The sequence below is a fragment of the Podarcis liolepis genome, assembly GCF_965112155.1.
Source record: "Podarcis liolepis genome assembly, chromosome: 15".
NCBI lineage: Eukaryota > Metazoa > Chordata > Lepidosauria > Squamata > Lacertidae > Podarcis > Podarcis liolepis.
This window is the reverse complement of record NC_139566.1, coordinates 8,077,110-8,084,714: the sequence shown is the minus strand read 5'-3', so window position 1 is coordinate 8,084,714 and position 7,605 is coordinate 8,077,110. Positions and strand designations below refer to the sequence as shown.

General features: G+C 44.6%; 1 long non-coding RNA gene across 1 annotated transcript; it reads right to left on the bottom strand.

The window, feature by feature from the left end:
* Positions 1-2,809: 2,809 nt before the first annotated feature.
* On the bottom strand, positions 2,810-5,277 carry LOC310694110. Its single transcript, XR_014519545.1, has 2 exons — positions 5,089-5,277; positions 2,810-3,639 (listed from the first exon to the last, which is right to left on the bottom strand). It is a non-coding gene; the product is annotated as an uncharacterized lncRNA (long non-coding RNA).
* Between the last annotated feature and the right edge of the window lie 2,328 nt (positions 5,278-7,605).

Below are 7,605 nucleotides of genomic sequence, written 5' to 3'. Positions count from 1 at the left end.
CGGCAGTTCGAATCCCTGCGGCGGGGTGCACTCCCGTCGTTTGGTCCCAGCGCCTGCCAACCTAGCAGTTCGAAAGCACCCCTGGGTGCAAGTAGATAAATAGGGCCAGCAGGAAGGTAAATGGCGTTCTGTGTGCTGTGCTGGCTCGCCAGATGCAGCTTGTCACGCTGGCCACGTGACCCGGAAGTGTCTGCGGACAGCGCTGGCTCCCGGCCTATAGAGTGAGATGAGCGCATAACCCTAGAGTCTGGCAAGACTGGCCCGTATGGGCAGGGGTACCTTTATCTTTACCTTTACCTAAGATGCATTAAGGGATGCGGGTGGTGCTGTGGGTTAAACCACAGAGCCTAGGACTTGCTGATCAGAAGGTTGGCGGTTCAAATCCCCACAATGGGGTGAGCTCCTGTTGCTCGGTCCCTGCTCCTGCCAAGCTAGCAGTTCGAAAGCACGTCAAAGTGCAAGTAGATAAATAGGTACCGCTCCAGTGGGAAGGTAAACGGCATTTCCATGCGCTGCTCTGGTTGTCCAGAAGCTGCTTAGTCCTGCTGGCCACATGACCTGGAAGGTGTATGCCGGCTCCCTCGTCCAATAAAGCGAAATGAGCGCCACAACCCCAGAGTTAGTCACAACTGGACCTAATGGTCAGGGGTCCCTTTACCTTTTTAGGCTCAGCCTGCCAGCAGAGGGAGATGTTGCTGTTACAACAAGGGAGTGGTGCATGTGGGGAGAGAATCAGTCTGTAGCTGCCCTTCAAATGGAACCCTCATAGACTGACAGGCAATTCCTGACAAGCCTATGGAACAGCAAGCTATAACAATGACCTGAGGCACCCTTGCTGAAAGATCTCATAGGAGTGAAGTGGAGGTCAAAAGAGCGAGCCGGGAAATTGCAGGACCTCCAGCTTTCCAGCAGAGGGAGTTCCTCTTACATTGGAATGGTAGCATATGCGGGAGAAAATCCATCTCTTTGGCCTCTTCTGCACTGTCTCAAAACAGCTGGTTGGATGACATGTCAATTTATGCAAAGCAAAAATCCAACTTTCTGCTTTGCCTGGTGGCATGCTTTTAACAAATCATAGTTCCACTGTTATTTCATCCCCGCCGACTTCAAAGCCCCACCAACCCATGTCACAAAACCTCACCCCTCTGCCCCTTATTTGCCTTTTAGTCTCACTGCTGTTCCCTTTGGAAGGAGGAGGAGGAGGAGGAGGAGGAGGAGGAGGAGGAGGAGGAGGAGAGTTTGGGTTTGATATCCCACTTTATCGCTACCCTAAGGAGTCTCAAAGCGGCTAACATCCTCCTTTCCCTTCCTCCCCCACAACAAACACTCTGTGAGTTGAGTGAGGCTGAGAGACTTCAAAGAAGTGTGACTAGCCCAAGGTGGAAGAGCGGAGACATGAACCCAGTTCCCCAGATTACGAGTCCACCGCTCTTAACCACTACACCACACTGGCTCCCTGGATTTCTGCTACTCAGTCAATCCCCACCTACATGCTTGCCTTCTTATCAGGAACCAGTCCAGGTGGTGGTAGTGCCTGCCAACCTTCCCTCTCCTTAGTCTCAGTGTTGCCCTTCTAAAACTCAGCAGAGAGGAGGGTGGGGACTAAACTAGAGTTAGCTGCTTCTGCTTGTTCTTAGTTAAGGCTCCCACTCCTGTAATGCCAGTTTCAGTGGATACCAGTCACCACTGATAAGCCACCACCTTATCAGAAAAATCCATTTTTTCCCAAGTCTGTTGTGGGCAGGAGTGCCAACTTGATGCCGTGACTGTGGGTGCCCAGGGCCATGGGTGCCATGCAGTGTACATGGCCCTGTTGCTGAAATTTGTGGGGCTCAGCTCCTTCATGAGGAATTTTGGGGGTGCTCGGGCACCTAGGGAGTTGACACCTATGGTTGTGGGAGAGCACCAAACCAACCTTAATTGAACTGCTGGATTTTCATGGGATGTGATTGAATCCTGTCTAACTAGGGACCCTCTGTTTGTTCAACCTGACTTGGCCAAAGATAAAGATACAGTAGGCGTGAGCTAGGGACGTGGGTGGCTCTGTGGTCTAAACCACTGAGCCTCTTGGGCTTGCAGATCAGAAGGTCGGTGGTTCGAATCCCCATGACAGGGTGAGCTCCCATTGCTCGGTCCCAGCTCCTGCCAATCTAGCAGTTCAAAAGCACGCCCAAGAGTGAAAGTAGATAAATCGGTACCACTCTGGAGGGAAGGCAAACATCGTTTCCGTGCATTGCTCTGGTTTCGGTGTTCCGTTGCACCAGAAGCGGCTTAGTCATGCTGGCCACATGACCTGGAAAAACTTTCTGTGGACAAACGCTGGCTCCCTCGGCCTGTAAAGCGAGATGAGTGCTAGAACCCCAGAGTCATCTGCAACTGGACTTAACTGTCAGGGGTCCTTTACCTTTTTACCTTTCTAGGCATGAGCTAGAACTTATTCCCTCTCTCAAGGGAAGGGATTGGCATTGAGGCTATCAGAAGTGAGCGAGCAGAAGGGTTAGTTCTGTGGTCTGGTATCTTGTCCATCTTGGCAGATTTAGGAACCATAAAAGGAGCTAGTTCTTTAATGAATAAACTTGGGAATCTGCTGCCAGAATATGTGATGACAATGGCCACCAGCATAAGGGGGTTAGTTGTGCTTGTCATAGAACAGGGGTAGGTAATGTGTTGCCCCCTCTCCCAGATGTTGTGGGGCTCCAAACCCCTTCATCTCTGACCTTTGGACCAGCAACCTTTGGAAGATGCCACACTGGTTACCTTGCGACAGAGGATGAAGTGAAAGGAAGGAGAAGAAACCTCAACAGAAACATTCTATGATATGCTGAATATTTTAATGAGAAAATGAAGGAAGGAGTCAGTGGAAATGACTCAGGGCAGATGGAGATAAATGCAACAGAGAACACTGAAAAAACAATAATCAGACATGTTGCCTACTGAGCTAGACATCACAAAGACAAAGCTGATAAATCATTGTAGGCTAAGCCAACAGGGTAGACCACCACTTTGGCCATGTTGACTTAGTATCTTTCATAGTTGAAGGAGCTGTGGTAGAGGGTCCTGGTTCATCAGTAATGGGTGGAATAGAAGGTGGTAGGTGTGGCTGGGAAACAGGAGCCTGCTCTTAAGATAAGTATGCCAAGATAGGAAAAACTCAAAGGAGTAAAGTAAAAGCAGCATCTGGATTGGTAAGAGAAGTGCTGAGGCCTCACAAATCCCACAGGTTCCACAGTGGGGATTCTGGAGCACTCAGCATTTCTGAATACCACGTTCATTCATTCAGCCAAGGATCAGAATCTTGAGTCTTCTTTCTTGGATGTTCCGTCAATGTTGTGTCTCGGATTTACATGGCCAGCCTTTTCCTTGGTAGGAAGCTCGGCCAAAAGGGACACAAACCCTTATGACACGGTACCCTGGAGGACACGGCAGACCAGGATAGCAGGGGATGCACCCTGTGATGGGGCGATACCCCCGTGGACATGGCCAAATCCGGCCAGGAAACTGTGGACGTTGTGGGTAGCAGCCTGGATACTGATAAGACAAGGAGTCAAAGCTGGAGAATGCATCCATTTCTGGCTCATAGAAGTCTTCCAACAGCATACTGTCATTCAGGAAAGACATGTTGGAGCAGGGAGGGCAGATCTGAAATGACATTTGGATGCAGCGATTATAATCTACTTTTTATTGGATTAAAACAGACATAGACCCAGGTGCCGAATCCAGGCCCCTCTAACTAGCCCTCCAAACTCTTCCCAAGTCACACATCCTTCTTGAGAGCCATACCCCCTTTTCTCTATAGTTCAAAGGTCTCACTGACCCTGCTTCAAATCCCATTTATTTTTTGCCTGCCTAGAAGGTGTTCTTAAAATCTGTCAATGCCTCTCACTTTTCTGAAAGGAAGAGACAGAGGAGTGTGCAATTGCATGCAGATATTCGCCCACTGCAGAAAAGGTGTCATTTACATTTATTACTCCTCCCTCTTTTGTCTCTGGCATCTCCCACCATTGGCTATATGCCTATCAGAGAGAGGGGTGGGAAGAGAGAAAATTGGCCCAAGCTCCTGATCTTAGTTGTACATCTGACCAAAGGCTCATCCAGTCTAGCATCCTGTTCTCACAGTGGCCAGCGAGAGGACCCAATGGGAAGACCATAAAGAGGACCTTGTTGAAACAGCACTCTCTACATTGCTGTTTCCCAGCACTGGCATTCAGAGGCTTCCCTGCTTCTGAAACTGGAGGTCTATCATAGGCAACCTGGTATAGCAAGGACACTGTTGCCTAAATCTGCAACTGATCTCCCTTGTGGTGGGATTCCATGGCAAGAATGAATGCCTCTGCAATACACTGCATCCACCGTCTCAAAGCTTGTTGCTTTCCTTCTACTGCATCTCTTCCATTGCATGATGAGAATGTGCCCACTTGAGGAAGGGGCCATACCTCAGTGGCTGAGCATCTGCTTTGCATGCAGAAACTCCTAGTTTCAATCCCCAGGATCTCCAGGTAGGGCAGGAAGAGCTATTGAATTCCCATAACTCAAGTGGCTCATCATATTATTTTTTTCCATGCAGAAGGTTCCACATTCAACCACCAGCATCTGATGATAGGACTGGGAAGGGCCTGGTCTGAAATCCTGGAGAACACTTGTTGGTGAATGTAGACAGTACTGTACTGAGCTAGGTTGACCACCGATCTGACTCTGTAGAGGAGAGCCCCCTCTGTTCCGTTTGAACCCCCCAAATTCCCCAAAATTTTCTCTGTAGGAAATATTTTTTGGGTAGGTTGTATCTCCAAACAATTTCAGCTACGCCAAATTACAAACTTTTTTCTTATGAAGACTAGAACACCCATGAAATGGTGACCATTCATGAGAGGCATCTGAACACAAACCGCAGTTCAACTGAAACACTCATTTTGAATATTCCTCCAGAATTTTTTGCAGGGGAAAAGTTGAACATTTATCACAACATTTCACTCTGGGTAAGATTCAGTGGTGAGAAGAAAAAAAAAATATCAAGTTAGTCTGATAATTAACAACCTACAGAGAAGAGAAGTATTTCTATCATAAGAAACCCACAAACAGGGAACAATCTACCTGGCTTCCTGCTGGATCCGAAGAGATACTTTCAGAATATCAGATGCTTCTGGAGCAATCTGTTGGGAGACATCCCTTTTTATACGGTTTGTTGGCGTGCATAGAGGAAATAACTCTTGCTCAATTCCAGGAAATAAAAATTAATCGTTAGATCTTTAATTGTCAGCTGTTTCATTGAAGCGCCCTAATTATTTTGACTTCCCTGTTTAACGTTGTGTTTTTCACCTATCCTTCTCTTTCAAAGGAAACAGGTAAACAGTGTGGGCTGGCGGTGTGGGAAGGGTGTCTGAGATTACTCGATACAGCTGGTATTCCATATCAGCTGAACGCAATGGAGCTTACTTCCAAGTAGACACATGAGGATTGTGCTAAAAGTTTGTTTTTGAATACATTGAAGAAGATTTTCAGGGATGGGGAACTAGGGGTTGCTAGATTCTAAACCCTATCACCCTTGACCTTTGGTCTTGCTGGCTGGTGCTGATGTGACACTTATTTAGCAAAATTGCTAAATTGTTTAATCAAAAAGTCCTGTAAGTAGCATAGAAATAAAATAGTAAATCAAAACTCTGCTAAAATCCATAAACTACTGAGAAAAGAAATGCAAACAACGCTATTATCATTAACATGCAAATTCAATAAATAAAAATGGCACAAAAGAAGAAATATAGATAACTTACACAACTTTGTAGGCTTGCTGAAATTAAAATGTATTCTTCTTGTAAACTACTGGGTTTTTTAAATAAAACAAACAAACAATGAATGCTTCTTTAAAACACATGTTTTTACAATGTCGTATATATACCAATTGCGGGGAGAAATATGACTGTGCAAAAAAGTTCCAATTTTCAGAGGATAATATTCTATTGAACTATATACCTACAATAGGGAATTTGACAATTGAAGAACATAAATGGTTGTTGCTATGGCCAAAAGACTGGAAATATTTTAGTGTGGCAGCACAGTGCTATGGAACTCTTGCCTATTACTATCAGGAAGGCACCTTGCTGTTGCTTTAGACACCTGCTGAAAACATTTTATTCATCTATCTATCTCTCTCATCTATCTATATCTATCTATCTATCTATCTATCTATCTATCTATCTATCTATCTATCTATCATCTATCTATCATCTATCTATCATCATCTACAATCTATCATCTATCATCTATCTATCTATCTATCTATCTATCTATCTATCTATCTATCTATCTATCATCTATCTATCATCTCTATCTATCTATCTCTATCTCTATCTATCTATCTATCTATCTATCTATCTATCTATCTATCTCTATCTATCTATCTATCTATCTATCTATCTATCTATCTATCATCTATCTATCTATCTATCATCTATCATCTATCATCTATCTATCTATCATCTATCTATCTATATATCTATCTATCTATCTATCTATCTATCTATCTATCATCTATCTATCAATTATCTATCTATCTATCTATCTATCTATCTATCTATCTATCTATCTATCTATCATCTATCTATCTAATCCATCCTCCCCTTTTATTTAATCTGTGGGGGTTGTACTTGCCTGTTCGCTCAGCTGGCCAGCCCCCTCCCATTCTCTCTACAAATCTTCCAATGCAGGCTGCATGATGACAGCCTTCCATTTCTATGTATATCAGAAGATAAGTTATTTACACTATGACATCATACTGTTACTTTTACAGTTTGACTGTTCAGGCATTGTCTGCTGTGCTTAACCTGCCCTGGTCCGGAAGAAGAAGCTTCCGCTTGAAACATTGGCAGGGCTCCATGGAATCATAGAGCATCAGGGACAGTACCGGTAATTTGTATTTTTAATGGAACATTTGTGGTAGGAAAAGTTTCAGGGTGTTTTCTAGAAGCTCCAGACCTTGCCCAGATTGCTACTCATGCCATATGACCATCCTGAAAGTTTAGAGTGTGCAGATCAGCTGGAATGCAGGAGAATGTGTGATTGCAAGGGTACTCGAGAATGGAAACCACCCTGAATGTGCAAGGAAAGAGACATGTGTAAGGGCCCCAGATCAGAAAATGACACTCCATCGCCTCTGTTTGCAGTCTTTGGGGAAAGTAGCAACCTTTGTTTAATTGCAAGAAACAAAAGCAGAGATCTACAACAGGTGGTTTTGTTTGATTACGCTGATACACAGACACATTCTGCAGCCGTCTCATTAGGTGAATCAGCTTCTTCACACACCTTTTACGGGAAAGGGGAAAGAAAACAATAATTGGGGAGATGATTGAGCTTATTAAAGGTTAATCTTAGATGAAACGAGGCTAGTGAAACATCACTAGCCTCATTTAATTTAAGAAGCAGGGCATACCTATATGGGTCTTAAATGAAGACTCAGTTGTGTCATAGAAACACCTCCACTTAAGAAGTCTGCAAGACTGAAACCACAGGCAATTGTTGAGAAATTTCACTCATTATCAGGCTTGTGCAGAGTCCCCTTGATTGTATCTAATTGGAGTGGAACACATCCTTTGATCTGGGCACCAAACTGAATTT